The sequence below is a fragment of the Caloenas nicobarica genome, chromosome 9 (assembly GCF_036013445.1).
Source record: "Caloenas nicobarica isolate bCalNic1 chromosome 9, bCalNic1.hap1, whole genome shotgun sequence".
In the NCBI taxonomy this organism is placed as follows: domain Eukaryota; kingdom Metazoa; phylum Chordata; class Aves; order Columbiformes; family Columbidae; genus Caloenas; species Caloenas nicobarica.
The window spans coordinates 12741695-12760749 of NC_088253.1; the positions used below are offsets into that span (position 1 = coordinate 12741695).

Consider the following 19055-nt stretch of genomic DNA (forward strand, 5'->3'; position numbering starts at 1 on the left):
ATCAGATCTGGAATCCACCATACAGGTACTTGGCACTCCTGAAACTTGCAGTAGAGCATCTCAGCTTGGCAGTGTTGAAAAAGTGAACCCCTGCGTGATTCTCTGAGGGTTTCCTAACGAGTCACTAGAACTGGAACTCCACACTCCTGATTCCAGGCCTTGCATCATGTCTTTTTTCCTAAAGAGTATTTCCGTTGGTTTGATTCACGATACGCAAACACTTTTTAGCTAGAAAGTAGAACTGTGTTTTTAATGTGCTTTTTACCTGTCGCAGGTTTTGCAGGTTTTAAAATTCACGCAGAGAAATTTTGCAGATTCCACTCCCTTTTCTTTCCCCCCGGGGGTGAGGTGAGGCGAATTCCTAAATACTCCCGCTACAGACCCACCTGGTCTTCGCAGGCTTTGCCCTGGGTAGTAGCTTTAGGTGTGGAACATGTCTGAACAATGTGGGCCAGAGCTGGGAGCCAGAGGCCCCTGTCCTGTCCAGCCAGTTCCCTAGCGCAGCAGTACAGGGCAAGTGCCCAGCCAAGGAAACGCAGCCTCCTGCAAGCAGAAAATATTGATAATCTACAGCAAGTCAGTGTGGCAGTTCATCGTCCAAGGCTTTGTAGCTCTTCTCCAGCTTTGCTAAGCAGTTACCAACAGATGGCAATACCGCACTGAGGATTCGGTGTCTGTATGTGGTCCTGAGGGCTGTCCTGTCCTTACCAGGGAACTGCAAAATGGTTACTACCTTGTTCTAAACTCCTCTCACGATGATGCCACACAAACAGGAACATCACTTGTTTTGATGATTATACTCAGGGGCAGTGCTTCTGAATGCCATCCATCGGGGTGGCCCATTCAGTAGTTTCACTGAGGGTTCCGTTAATAAGCAACATTTTTGAAAGGTGTCACCCTTAAAATACTAGAGATTTGTCCAAAGTACTGGTTTTTTTTAACATATAAAACTCAAGTTTCAGAAGTTTAAAATTACACTTTTTTAATAAGGCATCTTTCTCCTTTCAAGAAATATTTATGTATCCCAAACTCCTGTAACACAGGTATCCTAAGAACATAGATTGTACTATGGTGGGAAAAAAAATTTCCAATTGTGTCAGAGGCATGGTCCATAATAGAGATATTTGCTATAAGTTTCTTACTATTGCAGATAGCTTTTAATCTTTGAAAAATGGAGCCACAGTATAAATGAGCACTAAGCCACCGTAGTTTAATGACTTGGCATTCTAAAATGGGTAATGGCAATAAGATTTTAAAACACAGTTGAAAATGGGCTAACTTTCTCAGAGACACAAAAATTGTCAAACTAGAGCTTTTTTATATTATATTAGCGGTTTTACTAAGTAAAATTATAGTTCTCTGTGATTTAATATATTTATTACTGATCTGGAAAGAAAGCAAAGATCTGAAAAGGGAGCAGCAAAATCTGTAGATGACAGGTTATTTATATTAACGTTAGAGAGGACTAGACACAATTTGACAACATCACATGGGCAGAGTGATGGCAAGCAAAACTCAGTTTAGATAACTACGAAGTATTGTGCTATGTAAGAGAAGAGGAGAAATTATTTATATGAGTCACAGCATTCTAAAAAGGTGTATCAGCTTAGAAGAAAGTCTGAAGTCATGTTTAGCTGTGGTCAAATCAAATAAACAAAATGTTGGGATGCATTAGAAAAGTGATAATGAATAAGTTGAAGAATGTTAGAGGAATCAATATTGATATCTTCATCTGGAAGGAAGTGTAATGATACAGGCTGCAAAGATGTCAATAAAGGATACTGTGGAGCTAGATGAAATTAAAAGAAGGATGAGAAGAATGACCTGGGCCTGGGAAAAGGCAAACTGAAAGATGTTTGCTTAGAATGAATCAGGCCTAAAAGGCCTGTGATAAGAAAACATATTAATATTACAGAAAAGGTAGATTTTGAACGTCAGTTCTTGCTGTCTTGTAACAGGAAAACAAGAGGACATTTGTTGTGAAATGTAAAATAACAACAATAAAATAAGCATGTAATTATATTACAAAACTAATTGTTAAGGGAAATCTTTGAGACCAACATTTTCACAAGATTCAAAAAGAGATTTAGTGGTTAAATTGTTACCAGTAATATTTGAAAGTAGTGATTTCTTTGAGTAAAAAATTGTGGGAAGTATACGAAAATGCCATGCTTCAGGTTTTTACCATTCAAAACAGATTTAAGATCATGTTGAGATCTAACATGTGCAGCACATTATTCATTACCTATGAGTCTTCTGCACTTTTCTCCAAATCATCTGCTGATGGCTTCAGTTGGAAACAAGACATTAGGCTAAATGTATAATAGCTGAACAATTCCTATACCCACACTGCACAAAATTTCTATTGAGAGTTGTATTCTGTAGTGATCATACTCTTTAATTACACTGAAATCACAAATAGATTTCAGGAAGCCTGTGCAGAGATGCATTTTGATGGACCTGACAGTGGCTTCCTAATTTGCATATAATTTACCCTAGTTATAGCAGGCAAGTTTCTGGGGAAAAAAAGTGATGCAAACCTTACCCTCCTGCAGAACAGCCAACAGTGCCTCTGTTCTTTCCTTGAATATGCAACTGCTTCAGATCCTCAAGAACACTGCCTGGCTCCTTAGCCATCATATTTGGGCTCCCACGTGTCCTACACAAAGCTTCAGGCTGCATTAACATGCTGCTCTGGGTACAACTGAAGTCGTTCACGGTCTCTCCCAAAATTGTTCCTGCGCCTTTTGGGTTAACTTGATGGAGGATCCATGGAGATGACTATTGCATAAGCAGTTAATATCTGTAAATACCTGACAGGGAATACACATACGAGAGAACCCCAGTCTCATCCTTTCTGAAGAACCTAATATTTCCGTGCTTCAGTTATCAGCCCACAAAATGACTGTAATGCTAACACTTTACATGAATGGTAACTAGTTAATTAACATTTCTTAGAGTCCTGAAACCTCAGATTAATAATGCTCTGGAGTATAAAGACATAATATTATTTCATTGAGCATTTGTCATTTAAAAAGCTCTGTGCCTAAAGCTTTAATCAAACTCTGTATGATGAGAGCGATTTCCTCTTTGTCACACATGGGTCTCTTGTCTCTGCTAAGATGTAGTTAAACTATGTATTTCTTTTGAGAGAAGCACTGGTACTGCTGTCTGTAATGATCATGCAAGCCAAACCCAACAGTAGAATCCTACACTTGAAAGAGGTGTAGAGTTGTTTTAAGAGTTATTTTTAGAGCTGTTTCCTGAATTTACAAATTGTGACACTTCTGTTAGCACAGAAAAAAAATCTCCTCTTCATTTAACTATTGTTTCGCTAAAGCTATCAAGTCATAGTCTCTAAAATGTCCTGTTTCTAACAAAGACCACTATCTTTTGTTATATGCAACCATTAATAGCTACCAGATTTAAATGTCTTTTGGTAGCATAGGAATACATCTTGGGTACAGTTTCTCTGTATGCAATGGATTTTAACAAGGCAGGAAATTAACTTCTAATTTACTGTTATGTTATATCAAATACTATAGAAAGCAAGGTTATTCTTTTGAAAAATTAGCAAAGAACTATGAATTTTCAGTAATGTCCACTGCTACAGCAATCAGAGCTTTTACTGGTGGTCAAGAACACTTACTTGAATGGTACAAAAATCACTTGAGATATATGTATATGTGACCTGAGGCTAAAATTTCATGGTCAAATGGCAATTGTGCCATAAACATTAATATAGGAACACAACTGAAAATGCGGAGACATCCGTGACTTCAATGGCAATAAAATCAGGCCCAATGCAATAGACGTGTCCAAGCTGCAGATGACGCCATGGAGCATCAGATTGCTTACTTGGACTCCGGTTAGCGTCATGAAAAAATCTTTCTCTTTTTGCAAAAGGCCTCTGGTGAAAAAGATAATACACAGCAGAAGATTGCTATTCAAGCCTCGCCGTCTGGCTTAGCAGATAATGTCAAGAACATCACTGCATCTGCAGCGCGAGCAGCAGCAAAGTGCGAGGCTGAGGGCACGGTGGGACTGTCCCTTTCAAAAGCCGCTGAGATTTCTGTCCCATCAGACAGACCCCACGGCAAGGGGCTGTGATCGCCCAGGCTCCAGGGGCTGCACAAAAGCAGCTCTGAGCACACGTCGTCTTCTCCTGTATCCTGGGAAGCCAACGGTATGCAGAAAGCATCTTCTGCTTTTTTTGTGTAATCAATACTGACAGGTAAATTCATTCCGAAGTATTTTTAGACATTACATATGAACTTCACCCGGCCTCTTGCAATGCAGTCTTTCTTTCCCTTTACAAGCAGAAAAGCTGAAATAAGACTTTTACTCTGAAAGGTGACTGGAAGAACAGCAAAGATGCTTCCTCTGATTTTTATATTACATTCAGTTTACAACTTCAATAAAGATCTATCTATTTACTAGTTGTCAGCATTGCCCATTTAATATTAAAAGTTACTGTTGCTGAGTTCAAGATGAAAATTAATAGAAATTCAGGAAACCCAATTAATAATTCTGCTAATGATGCAATGGCCAGGAAGCTTACTCTGTCATAACTGCATTAGTGGTGTTATACTATTAAGACAAACCAGCAGGAAAAATACTCATCTAAAAAGAAAGCAAGTGGATTTTTTTTTCCATGTAGAAGGATAGCAAAGTTGTTAAATTATGTATACTTTTTGACTATACTCACAGTAAAAGCACTTGCCAAGTTCACAGAGGAAATCATTGCACAAGCCTGGTTTGCAGGTCTGTGATCCAGCCATCGTTGTCTCTTGTTTTTGTAAGGTGAGCCAATCAGTTAAGTAAAGTATGGTTTCACTGAAAACAATGGGAAATTAATGTTAGTATTAGGGGAATTATGTCAGTTCCCATAACTATTACTTTTCCAGTTAATTGTTATATTTATTATAAATTATATTAGCATTAATTAATATAATTGTGTATAATTATAGTTATCTAAATATTACATATTGTACTTATTTTGCACATATATTATACAATAGAGAGGAAAGGTCTTTAAACATACTATTTAGAGAAAATGCTACGTATTTCCAGGTTAAAAGTACTTTCCACAATGGAAATGGTTTAAGTTACTTTGCTTTCTAGAAAAACACATTTTTGCAGTCATAGGGTCTGATCTACTCCTGTTAAGTTTAACACAAAGGCTGCCACTCATCTTAAAAGCATCAGAACCAAGATCTCAGAATATATCAGGGGTGTCCAACTCATTTTCACCGGGGGCCACATCAGCCTCACGGTTGCCTTCAAAGGGCCAAATGTAATTTTAGGACTGTATAAATGAAACTACTCCTATACTACTCTGGTGAAAATGAGTTTGACACCCCTGGAATATATTCTTTAAAATATATTTACTACTTTAAATGTTTATCATTGCTGCAGTGAAAAGCATGCACATCTGAGGATTAGGAATTTGAAGTATCAAGTAGGAGGTGACTTTAACGGTTTTGGTCATATGCATATTAATTCAAAGTTCTAGCAAATTCCCTAGGTATCATTTTTCACTTTTAAGTCGAGTCCCTAATGGGAAGCAAAGACAGCTTTAAAGTACCGCCCACGTGTAGGAATTCTTGGCAGCTGACCCACTAAAGCAGAGTTGTGAGCCTTGTGCTTTGCACTGCTATCAGTTCTGCGACTGGTTTGCTTCCTCCCTCTCAGTGGGGCTCCTGCTGGGAACGTACCGCACATCGCTGGAGTAAGCGGTGATGTGCCAGTCTGCGTCTGCTACAAAGCAGCCTAAAAATAAACCCCAATTGGACAATGCCATTTGGTGTGCGGCAGCACATAGTCTAGTAACGCAAACCAGGCTGTCAGCAAAGATAAATGATTGTTCAGCTACATGCCAAACAAATCTCAGGGTCTTAAAAAAACCAGAAACCTTCCTTTGATATGCATTTATAAACTTAATCTCTCAAGATTTATTATCATTGCAATTTAATGAATTTGCATCAGTGAAAGCATAATGAGGCTGTCTCATCAAAATTTACTATTAATATTTTAAGAAATCAGCCCATCCTACAGCTTATTTCAGTTCAAGGAAGTTCTCTGGTAATGTAGATTTTGTTTTAGAGGATGTCTACCTTTCAAGTTGACATTTTTTCCTGTGTATATCAGATGAGCCCAATTCTTTTGCCAGTATCTCTCTTTAATATCCCAATTCTGTAGACCGAACCTTTTCAAAATTATCTACATGTTAATATTGTTCTTTCTACAGATTCTGTTTGAAATACCTGCCTGTAGTTTTTTGCTTGTGTATATTGTCAGACTCCTTGAATTTTAACAGGTATGGTCATACAGAGTGCACGAATTACTACAATGCAAATAATTGCAGGCTCTTAAATTACAGATACAACTTTGTACCTTATCCTTCCTGCTACCATACAGTTTTGCAGAGGGAAAACTCTCCAGATCTTTCGCATTTTTGAGGTTTTCAAATTTCTATTGAATTGGATTTTGAGGATATTTACAAATGTTATTCTTAATTCATAAATTGCTGACCTTGAAACAAAAGCCCACATTTATTTTATGTTAAATGGGAGTGCAATTAGACACAGAATGGAATCATGTTAATGGCAGGTCCTGGGCCTTCAATGAGATCTATGTGTAAATGGATCTCACTGCAAGATCAGCACCATGATTTTTAGAATCATTAAGTAAAAACATGACCGAGGCCAACAGACTTTAAATATCTTTTGTAACTGCTACTATAGTTATAGCTGGAAATCCCCAAATTACATGTATAGATGTGCAGCTGGAAAAATGAGCTTTACAAAGATTTGTGTTTATATATTTCAGAAGAATGATTACACACTCTTAAAAACATAGGGTATAAAACCACTACAGATTGAACTTCATTCTTGTTATGTACTGTGCTGGTTTGCCAATTCTACATGCAAAAAAACCATGAGAGAGTGTGTCACAAAGTATTATGAGCTGGATTTTCTCAGGAAACCACAAGTCCAAGAATTGTGAGACAAAGCAAAACATGAAGTTGCACAGAACTTGCAATCAGAAGGCCAAAATTAGCGACGCTGAAGACTGTCAATATGTTATTTAATCCATACGAGGAGAAAAACACAACTCCTGTCAGGGACAAATGTGTCTAATCCCCAAATCCTACTCTTCTGAAACCATGATTGGGGTCGCCCTGCGTACATAGCCAAGGGTTTCTTAGTTGGAACAGGGGTCAAGCTCACATGTTTGTGGGCAATTATTCCAGGAAATAGCAAATCCTGTTAGCTCAACAACTCTACAGACTATTTGTGCTCTAGAGGGAATATTGAGTAGATTGAGGGATAGATGTGCATGTTGTACATTCTAATTTAAGAGCACAATAACAGAAGTTTTGAACTACTTTTATGATTATTGTCTGATACAGTCTTTCTGACAGGGCAGAATTGTCTCCAATATGGTACAGAAGAGAAAACATTTAGATCTGCATTGTGTCCCTGACACAGAATGCTATTTATAAGCCCTGATGCTACTGCAGTTTATTTACCATCATCTTCTATTTGTAGCCTTTGGTATGGTGAAAAATAAAGATAAATATGACAAATCAAGTCTGTGTATTTTTATCATATAAATATTTCTAAAAGTAGGCAATTAATTTATTTTTCACAATATCTATGGCAAAAATTAAATATAAGACAAATATGTGTATGTACCTGTGCAGGTACACATGCATTTCTTGGCATGTTTTGAGGTTGTCTTTGAACTGGATAAAAACTGATTACAGCTAGCATTAGTGAAATATCAACAATAATAGACTTACCATTCTATATTACCTTTATTTCATATTGAGGCAGCATGTTTTTAGCTTACTTAGAGGAAGCTAAGCATAAGCTACTTTATTGTGACAAATTCAGAATAAGTTCCTTTAGTAATTAGTTCCCTTACTAATTAGTTTTTTCATTCCTATATGACTGTGCATTTCGATCTCTTTTCTTCTCCTTTTTCTTTTATGCTAAACTGAACATCTGTCAAGTACATCACCAGGTATGAAATATTCTCCCATTAAAAAGGAAAAAGAATATACTCCATATCCTATTATTTACTGCTGTGTCATCTTCCAACTCGTGGAATTACAGAGATTGTTGAGATGTATATACAGTGTGTTGACCCTGAATACCATTATCAAAGCTTAACTTCGGAAGATCTGTAAGTCTTGGAATTCCAAAAGAAAACTAACATATGCGAAATCCAACAACAGAAAACAACTGATGTATATAATTTGTATAGCCTACAGATTGTTTTACTACTCCGTTATCTTTTAGTAACTGTTAGCTTGATGTTGTGTGTCTAAAAGCATCTGAAGTATATATATTTGGGTTAGAGTATCTTGATTCAACCGTGTGAAATTAAAAAAAGAAATGCACCTGTGGGTACTGTTTATCTGCTTCTTTGAATTATTTAGCAGTGCCTGCACAAAGCCGAGAATATTTCTTCCCCTCAAACATCAGCTGTCAGTTGCTACCACAGGGCTGTTGTCTCATGGTCCCTCGTGCTAACAGACACAACAACTTACACAAGAGTTGCACCCTGCATATGTGCAGCTCTTGTGGGACCCACATTTTGTTTCCTGCCTCTCAGACCAGTGAGAACTGTGATCCAATAGTGCGACATTGACTTTGTAGCTTTTTATACCTCTTTTTACAATACTGCAATTGATTAGATGTCATGCAAAAGAGCTGCAAACCACAACTATCAATTTCAAAAAAGCTGCACACAATTTTTATCAATGACAGATGAACCGGGACCTTTGGAGCCAAACCACAGTAGAGAGGTTTGCATGTGCCTCTTGAAACAAGGAGAATGTAGAAATTGAGACAGGGGTTGCAGAGAGTACCTTTAATGAGCCCACTCAGACATAAAGGGCATCTTTCTGCCTTAGATGCCCTGGTGCATTTGGAACATCATGAAGGATCTAAAATTATTGTGGGATGCCAAATAAATAACTTCAGGTAGTCCTTAAACTTCAAGCAAATGAATACCCAACCGAGGAACTTTTGGGCTGTGAAAAGGACATCAGTAGAGTGAACGACAAACACTGTGAGACCTGCTCCTGCATTCTCAGCATTTGTCCAGCATCCTGGGTATTTGCATCTAATAACACAGCCAGTTGTGTACTGTTTCGGCTGGGGAAGTTTAAAAAGCAAGCAAGCAAGCAAAAAAACCCACTGGGCACTGTATCACCACCTTTAACTTAGCAATGAGGAGAGTAAGCTACTCAAACATGATGTCAGATTTACCAGGGAGAACCAGGCCCAGGTGGTGGACCACAGTGCAAGCAAACCAAGTACACTCTTGGCTGCAGTTACAGACAAGGTATGAAAGCACTAGAAGCTGGCTAAAGAAATCAAGAACCTGAAACCGGCCAGTGAGGTCAGCAACGCTGGCGTTCTTGTTGGAGCCAGAGGAAAATGGGACTCAGCCAATCAAGCCTTGCTATCTGCACTGGTCCCTTGGAAAGCAGGCGAGACGGGGTTGCCAAGCTTTAGCAGATAAATCCCACTCTTCTCTGTCAACATCCTGAATATCTTCTCAAGCATAGGACAGACAGGTGGCCAAAGCTCCGTCGTGGCCAAAGACTAGCTCATAGGCATCTCACATTTCATGATGTCACCAGGAGACCTGGACTGGCTGGGACAGGACACCCAGAAGAGGCTCCGTATTGAGGGGTTTAGCAAGAGTCATTTCTGAAGGAAACTTTGTCAGTCACATATTTTGTTGTTCCTGAGAAATGCCTCCCTGTAAATGGATTACTTAAATCCCAATCCGGGCCCTTGAGTATTTCTGTAATTAATGAAGAAATGCTAGAGAAAAGACTAGTTCATTCACCTGACATGTCTGCATCAGATCACAGCTTTATCTACTACACTTTTCTGTATGTTATCAAGTAATTTAGCAAAATTTCAGCCATGAGGTATTGGATTACATGTTTCTCTGTTATTTTCCTGTTCAACCTACTTTCATAATTCCATGTTTTCCATTACAAAATTACTCCTTATTTGGTAGTTTTCCACAATACAAAATAATCTGTATAGGCAAAAGGTAATAACAGCACCACTGAGGCAGTTGGAATTAAGTTGCCTTTGTTACAGTGACCTAACAAAAACTAAGGCAAATGCAATAACATTCAGTCCCCTGTTCAGTCCTCCTGCCACGATCCTGTGTTGCAGGAATTACCACATGGCAATTCTTTAAAACGACTATTTAGTTGTCTTTCTAGACCACTTTAAATATGTATATATATTTATAAACATGTAGAATTTTCGTGTATTTATATAAACATAAGTTAAAATAAATAATCTGAAATTCACCATTCATATGGTAATATGTTTTCTATAGACCGATAAAATAAGAATTATGTGTCCAATATAAGACTCTTCCTAAAAAAGTCAAATTCTGTTATCTGAAACATACATAACACTATATTGCAATTATTTGTACAAGGTCAAACAAACAAAACATAATTTCGCAAGTAGCCTCCAATTTCAAACATTTAGTAGAAGGGATACTATTTTTCTATACCTGTTTATAAATGTTCTAGAATTAATTCTAAATTTGGTTTCACTACTTTTTAAATAGTGTTTGGACTCTGTTATATTAGAAGCCCTAAATACTGTGTTCATAAGTTGGGTCAGTTACACAGAACTACATTTTACTCTTAGTCACAACCTTACAATGGAATATACTTAAATGCCGTATTCATTTGTAAGTTAAAAAAAAAAGTCAGTTTAGTTCTCATTCACACATTTACAGCATGTCTGTTTTATAACAATCTTCTAAGATCTAGTATTACCAAATGTCAATAACAGTTCTTTCTGTCTCACAAATATTCTCTCAACACGTCCATATTTGCTGCATACTTTGAACAGCTCCAAACCGACTACTAATGGCTAACTAATTATGAATTCATAATCATTTGCTACTCATTGGAATAAATTTTTTAAATATAAAAACTTCTCAAGTATTTAGATGGCCATGCAAACTACTTTACCACAGCTGGCTGAGAAGTACATTTTTGTGGTTTTGCAAGCTGATTCCTTTTTGTGGAAGTTTTTAAGAAAACAAGCAAAATGAGATCCCAGACATCTGAATCACCAGACATTAAAAAAAAAAAAATATACATGTGTTTAAGTAGTTGACTTCCTGAAACAAAAACATTAAATGCCAGTGACCGTTTTGTGCATGTAGTTGAGAGTACTCCATTCTGTACCCATCTAGCTGGTCGCAACAGGCAAAGGTTTTATTTCAGAGTCTAGTCCTTCATTTCAGCACAACTGGAAGACAATTTTTTTTAAGCAGAACAGCAATTTCAAAACAAACACATCTTCTCCTTCATCTCCGGACTGGGGACAGTGACCTTAAAAATATCTAAAATTCTTCCACTGCCTGTAAACAAAAATGGGCTGCAGGCAGCCATGATCATATGTCACTCTTACAAAACATTCTTACTCGTTGGCTACTTTTTGGAAAGGTTATTTGCTATCAATCAAGTGACAAGTTCTGCTTATAATAATGGTAATGACATCAGACCTGTAGAAGAGAAGATTAGTGTGGAGAGTCTAAATATATAAACTAGAAGGTCATGGGACACGTCCAACGCCAACTGAAGTCAATGGCCTCTGTTCACTTTGACCAAAACTGGACTGATCCATGCAGGATTAAGAGATTTATGTGTATATATATATATATATATATATATATATATATATATATATATATATATATATATATATGTATGTTTCTTTTCCCGATGGCCAGTATTATTGGCTTGCAGCCTAGGATTTTTTAAGGTGACCTGAATCTTTGATTTGTCTGACAAGAAAAGGCAGTTGTCCCTATTTTTATTTTTAGGTGACCATATATAATGAGTCATGTTCACTCTTTCCAAAGTGGGACTTGCCCTGTGGAGGTAATGGGCAAGAATTTTTCCAAACAGCAGGCTGGGGGCTCTAACCACGCTCTTCTTTGCCATTTGGTAGTGTTTACAAAGGAGCCGGGCAGGAAGCCAATTCTCATTTTAAGCCTCAGGTTGGACACAATGGTCGGTCAGTGTACTGAGGGGTATAAAGCCTAGGTCAGCAGCTTTCCTGTCAGGCAGCAAATAACTAAATTTCACTTGTCTGAAATAGGATTTTCGTTGTCCAGGGCTGCAGGACAAAAGGACTGTTCTCACCCTGACAGCTGGAATGGATGATTTGTGAAAAGTATTTTTGGAAGTCTTATTTGCCTAGATGTATGCCTGCATTGTCAAACATTCCAACAGCAAGAGCAAGTTAGGCTATGAGCCACGAGAACTGCAACATACTGTACAAACTGTATAACATACCTAGATCTAAACCTGCATTTTCATTACGTCTCCAACTGCAAATATACAGTCCAAACATTAATGCAACACTACTGCTGTTCTTCCTGTACTTCAACATACCATCACTACAGCATTCACGGTAATTAGTAACCACACAGGGAAAATCACTGCTGATACAATAGGACATCAGTGATCAAGTCTGTTTTCCAAAATTGCCTTGGTTTTCCCCACATTTCCTTTTCCTAAACATATCTCTATCTGATTAACAGAAACAACAACCTCTTGTAAATTAGCTTTTTCCTTCAACAAGACAACCCACTCTTGTGGGATTTCAGTACTAACATTTATCCTCCTAATCTGATCCCACACTTTGCTGATACGCATATCCTTATTAACATTTGCACGGGCTATTGTGCCAGTGCTGCTTTTTTTATAGCCCATGACATCAACTTGCACTCATAACACATTTCAAAGCTGGTTTCCTCTCTCTCTAAACATTGTTACACTCCTTGTTTAAACAGTGCACTGATTTCCTTCCCTTCACATTTGAGGGAGGCCTTGGAAAGCACTTTTCACATATATGTGACATTGATAGGAAAATCATGACTATGACTGCATAAATCTATGCTGATTCACATGTGACTTTACTAAATAGTTAATCATACTACCATCTTTCAAAATATTCAGAATTCACAAAATGAAAAAATAGAACATTCAGTATAAACATAGCATTGTAAGCATTCAGGAAAATAATTTTAAGGTATAATGTCACAATAGATATCTGCACTACATATTTTCTAGCCCTTAAGAGTTTCCTCTTTATTCTGCATTGGTTATTATGCACTTCTGCTGAATTGAATGTTTTCATACTCTGTTCATATTAAGAAGTGTGAACTTCCTATTTATTTCTCAGTCTGTCTTAAATTCCTGCCATCTGGTTAAGACATATTAGCTTTAAAGCTAGGATCTTACTAGTCTTCTGTGCCTTTATGCTCTTAAACTATAAACTTCATCTGTAATAAATTTCAAATTAAATGTCTGATCTTTAGAGACAGTTATGTGTTACAAGTTGTTATACAGACCGTAAAAAGGTGATAATAATATGTACATAAATCCGGCGAGTCAAAATGAAAAGTACAGTTATTGTGTGTAACTCCGCTGTTAGTGTCAACAGAACCAAATTCTGCACAGATCCACTGAATACAATTAATTCACTAGGATAACAAAATACAGAGCAGATTTGGACACCTCCTGATAGTGTGAAAGAACATGTTCATGCATTGTGTCAAACTGGAAGACTAGGTCTATAGAACAAATTTCTGCCTGTGAATACAATATGTTTTAGTCAGTGTGGCTTATGTAGTTTTGGGATCTACTGGTGAAACTGCATGTTGGTAAAACATATTGCACTATTAGAAAAAGTTCTGGTGGATGGCCATCAGCTAGCGCGATAGAATTTGCCAGCTGTTCATCAGGGCAGGAGGCTTGTAATCCTGTGAGCACCATATCAGGCTCTTCATACAACCCAGAACTGCAAGGCACCTGCCTTGAAGAGCAGAACAGTTTGCAGGTGAGAAACATCAATAGCTCACCAGGGGTTCTAGATTTAGTTTTGGACAGGCCTGGACATGCAACCAGACTCTAGTGTGAGTGGTAAGTCACACTAGTTTGTTTAAGTCCTGATGGTTTGCTTCTTCCTGCAACAGTCCCCAGCACTGCGCTGCGCTGGCTGCGACACAACCTCAGCACACGAGCAACACTTGAGCTCTGGGACCACGGCTTGCAGCCAAAAACCTCCAAACAGGCCAGCCTGCTTCCTGAGGGTAGGAAACACAAGTATCTCTAAAAATGTGTCTGTTTGTGTGTGTTAATCTCTCTCCCTTCATTCTTTAAAAAACAAACAGAAAAAACCCCCAAACACAAACAACACAAAAACCAGGAGGTATTTTGTGGGGGTTTTTTATATTACTTTTAAGGTGTAGCCTCAGTATGTGGCCTGGGAGGAAGGAAAATGCATCCCAGTATTTTCTTTTCTCTTTCCCTTCCTCTTCAGCTCTTTCCAACTTCCTTTACTCTCAGTTTTTCCACTTAATACCTGTACTTCCAGCCAAAAACTTGTTGAAACCCCGAGTCTTTTTTACTTTTTTTTTTAAATTGATGTTTCATCTACCATTTAGTTAAAAGAAAAAAAAAAAAGGATACCTTCTCCATCCCTTTATTGCTCTCTTGTAGTACAAAGAATACTCCAACACCCCTCTCTCTTGAAGGAGCCAACAATATGACAGCCTTCTGTTCCCTTGTGTGCTTTCCAAGTATTTCCCAGGTATCTCTTAATTTGAGGACTAAATTCGCTAGGATGAGACACGCTTAGTAGACATGCAAGAATCGGAAAAGTTTGGAGAGAACGCACTGATGAGAAGCCCAGTCTGCCAGCAACCATCTGTTACGGAGAAGGAAACAAAGCCACAGATTGCTCCTAGGCAGCTCCCCACAGACACTACTTGAGGACTATTTCTAGCTTGTGGCTAGAAGGTGTCGAATAAATTGACAATTTCACTTCTTCCCACAGAGTTTCCTGATTAGCAGCACTGAAACTGGTGGAAATTACTGTTATTTTCACTTTATTAGTATCATATCCAAGTGTGTGGGTTTGTTTTTTTGGAGGGAGGAGGGAATTGGAACCAGCTGATCAGATGCTCACCCTGTAGACAAAATTTTTGCTTATATATTGCAACAATTTTTAACTACTCTCCAAATATTACACATTACCTTATTTTCTAACTTCTACCAGGCATTTCTGTACGTTATTAAATGCTTGCTCCATTTCAAATATAAGATTCTAAATAAGCCTTGGAAATAGAAAATAATCAGTTTCTACTAAGAAAGACAGGATTAACAGAAGACTATTTTGATAGAAATAGGATTTGAAAATACATTGTATTGCACAGCAAACTTTTCTGTATAAAATCTGCATTAAGCCTTAGAAATAATAACAAACCGGTTTAAATTCACATAGCAAAGCCATCACGGACCAGGCCTGTTTCTGAGTAATTCCTAACGTGGGCAGCACCAAGACAATTATGTCCAAGGGATCAATCTGAGATAATTTTCGTGCATCTTTACCTAATTCTCAAATAAATCCATTTAACAGCAGTGCTGAGTTCTGCAGTTTCTCCAGCTAGCGATTTTGAGCGGAAGGGGAATAACTTCGCAGGTGTCACCAGCCATCTCCACCACGAATGGCTCTACTGAGGAAGGGCACTGCACCTGTCCACAAAACAACAGAATGAGGAACCTCATTATTTTAAGCACATATACAATATTCGCTGACTATTTTTTCCCTTTCTTCTGCCTGTCCGTCCCGCACGCTCGTTCCCCTGCACCCCTCGCAGCCGGGGCGCGCTCCGGCCGGTCGCTGTCAGCTCCTCACCGGGACAACCCCGCCGCCCCTCTCCCCGCCTCACCTCCCGTCACCCCCGTGGCCCCGGCCCACCCCGCCCTGGGGAGGCCCAGCGCCACCGCTACCACTACCCACCGCCTCCTCCTCCCCGCCGCCCTGCCCTCAGCCCTCCGCCGCCCGCCCTCTCCCGCCTTCCCCTTCCCGCTGTCACTCGCGGCTCCGCCCGCCCCCTGGCCCGGCCCCTCCCCGGCGCCCGGCGGAGGAGCCGCCGTTTCCGGAGTACACAGAGCGGGGCTGGCCGCGCGGCGGGGGCTGTCGCGGGCAGGTGAGTGAGCGCGGCCGCCGCGCCCCTGCTCCCGCCGGCCGGCCCCGCGGCGAGGGCTGGCCCCGGCAGCTGCCCGCGGGCGGCCGGCAGCAGCCCCGCAGCCCGGCCCGCGGGGCCCTGGCTGTGCGAGGCACCGGGCTGGCATGGACGGCGTTACCGCCGCTCCTCCCTCCGCGGGCGCCGAGGGGGACGGGGCGCGGAGGAGGGCAGCGGCCGCTCGGGGGAGCCCCCCTGGGCCGCGGCGGGGGGCGCCGGCAGGGGCTGGGAGGAGCAGCCGGCGGCGCCTGCGAGGAGCCCCGGCCCGGGGGAGGGCGGCGGTGGTTGCCCCGGGGCGCGGCCCGGGGGTTGTCGCCGCGCTGCCTCGGCGCGGCCGGGCCGGGCCGGCCCTGTGGCGGCGGGGCAGGCTGGGCACGGCGCGGGCAGGCTGGGCACGGCGGGGGCGCACAGCCCGGGTGGTGGCGAGGCTGCGGCCGCCCGCCTCACCCCCCCTTACCGCCTCCGTGACCCGTGTGCGGGCAGCCCGGGCAGCGCGGCGGGGGCCGGGACTGCGCCTGCGGGAATTCTTGCGCACCTTCCTGCTAAATAGTGACCCGCGGCCGCCCGGGGCGCCAGGCTGCCCCGGCCCGGCAGCGAGACCCCGCCGAGGGGGCCTCGCCTCAGGGCGGCGCTGCCCCGGCCCGGCCCCGCCGGCTCCAGGCGGTGAGGCGGCCCCGCCGGCCGTGCGGCCTCCGGCTGGTGCCGGTGGGAGCTGCCCCTCGGGAGGGCTGGAACGCCGGTCCCCGAGAGCACTTCCCTCTCACGGTGCCCGCGGTGGGTGTTCTTGGAGCCCCCGGCCCGAAGGCCCGCGGGCAGGAGCGGCCCCGCGCTGGCGGCCCCTGCAGCGGGCTGTGCTTGTGCGGGTTTCTCACCTGATGCTGGCTGGAAGTGCTGCTTGTTGTCATCCAGCCCTGTGTTTAGTACGGTGTGTGCATGTGGTAAGCGCAAGCAGAAGATGGTAACTCTCATTTTGGGCTGTAGCTTAAAACTTTACCAATATAGCTTTGCTTGTCCGTGCTTGAGGGGTTTCGTTGTTTGAATGGAGAGGAAATGGTGCAGGGATGTATTTGTCAGGTGGATGTTGGCTTAGAAATTTGAAAGAAATGAAAAGACCGTGTTTGTTTGTTTTACGTGAGATTATAAACCTAGTTACAGGTATAAATCAGCAATTATTATCATTATTATTGGTTTTATAGAGGAACAGATGTCTGGGTGTCTTGAAGAGTGGCGTACATCAGTCGTGTAAAGCCGCAAACAGCTGCTTGGCGTTTTGGAGTCGGTCAGTCTGTGGCTCCAGAGGCAGACACAGCTGGCAAGAGGTTGAGGCTTGGTTCCCAAAATGGCACTGCATCTTGTAACCGCCAGTGTGGCTGTTGGATAATCTTAAATCTAGAGGCTGGGGAAAAGGTCGCTGTGGATTTTAAGGCTATTGTTGCCTGATGTTTCTGTTTTCTCAGACCAGTGTCATCTTGCAAAGGTGGAGTGGTGCTCTTGAGGAACTGCTGTTGTTTTCTGTGGGTGATGGGCAGCTGAAGCTCCCTCGAAACTCTCCCCTTCCCTCACCTCTCGGAGGTATGTGGTATGTGTAGTGTGGCTCCCAGCCGCATGAAGGTTTTGGTATGTAAGCTCGTGGGATCAGGAGTGTTGGCTGATCTTGGCATGTGCACAGGTGCTATTTGTATATCACGGGTATCAACATGATATTGTACTTGAATGGAGTCTTCTGCTGGGCAGTGTTTCAACAGAAAATAAGACGGACCCTTCCTCTATAAAGAATTGCTATTTTTCTAAGTTCAAGACTTGCACAAGGTTTTATTTTCTTATTTTATTTAATGTTCTGTACATTCCCTCCTAGAAGGAAGGACTTTCTAAGTATTTAATCTGCGGTTGTGAAGAAGGTATGTTTCAGGTCAACAGACATATTTCTGGTGCTTCATGGAACATTTAGGGTGTGAGGAACCCATCTGGACGCAGCATGAAGCCACCGCTTCCCATGTACCTTGTGGTGCTGCTTCCTAGGGCAGTGCAAGGCATAAACCCTTCTGTTGGTGTTTCACATTCTGTATCAAGAGTTACTCAGGGGTGTTAGGAGACTAGAAATAATGCATACAGGGAATATTTTTCTAGTTAAAGTCTTCTGAGACTGTAAAATTTGATTAACAAAGGTATAAGTAAGCATCCCTCTATACCCTGAATTGACTGTAGTTTTTAAGTGCTGCCACTTGCCTCTCGTTACTCAAAACAGGATTGTGTCAAGAGAAATTGTGCTGCTGCTGCTTTTGTTTGTATAGTAGTAGTGTAATAGGAAAAGACTTGTTCTTGGTACGATGAATGCTGGTACATCAGAAATCTTGCTAATGATAGTGATTAATGGGTGCTGCTCAAAATAGCTATCACTGCTGATATGACTAATTGTGCCACATGAAAAGAGCTCCTTTATTCCCACTAATCTCAAGTTGTTTCTACAGTTTTAGAGAAATGCCTGATCCCCGCAGACAGATAAATGCACGGTGAAATGCAGAACTTGCAGCGAAGTGTGGCAATTCTTTAAGAGCTTGCTGCTGCACTGCAAAACCACTTGGGGCTGAAAATGAAGAATATCTTCTTGTGGTTACTGTTAGGTAGATAGAATATTATTACTGGAATTGGATGTTAGCCAGAACAACACCCTACATGTTGCAAACAATGCCAGAGTATTGTTAGTAGCTATAGAAGGGGGTTTATATCATACAAGAAAGATGACATTTCCAGCAGCACGGGTAACCTCATCACAAAGCATCATGCTGGGTCTGGCTCAGAAAGCAACTGGCTCTGCTAGGCTTGACAAAATCTGCATTATAGTCTCACCGGTCCTCCTACAGCTTGGTGATATGTCTGGATTAGTGTTTCTTAACATTCATTGGCCTTTGGGTAACGACAATTTATTAGTAACAACATGCCACAGG

General features: G+C 41.3%; 2 protein-coding genes across 6 annotated transcripts in view; one reads left to right on the forward strand and one right to left on the reverse strand.

The window, feature by feature from the left end:
* The window catches only part of GPI (glucose-6-phosphate isomerase), a 43904-nt gene extending 28003 nt beyond the window's left edge, over positions 1–15901 (reverse strand). The window contains exons 1-3 of the mRNA XM_065641110.1: positions 15885–15901; positions 15473–15616; positions 4709–4836 (exon numbers count right to left, since the gene is read on the reverse strand). The gene's annotated coding sequence lies outside the window, so the exon portion shown is untranslated. The remainder of the gene's footprint in view (positions 1–4708; positions 4837–15472; positions 15617–15884) is intronic.
* A 92-nt stretch (positions 15902–15993) lies between these two features.
* The window catches only part of GARRE1 (granule associated Rac and RHOG effector 1), a 61626-nt gene continuing 58564 nt past the window's right edge, over positions 15994–19055 (forward strand). For 3 of the 5 annotated variants that reach the window (XM_065640683.1, XM_065640685.1, XM_065640686.1), the window contains exons 1-2: positions 16005–16074; positions 17568–17682. The gene's annotated coding sequence lies outside the window, so the exon portion shown is untranslated. Of the gene's footprint in view, positions 16075–16862; positions 17049–17567; positions 17683–19055 lie in introns of those variants that run through there. The other 2 variants (XM_065640688.1, XM_065640687.1) reach the window with 2 other exon arrangements.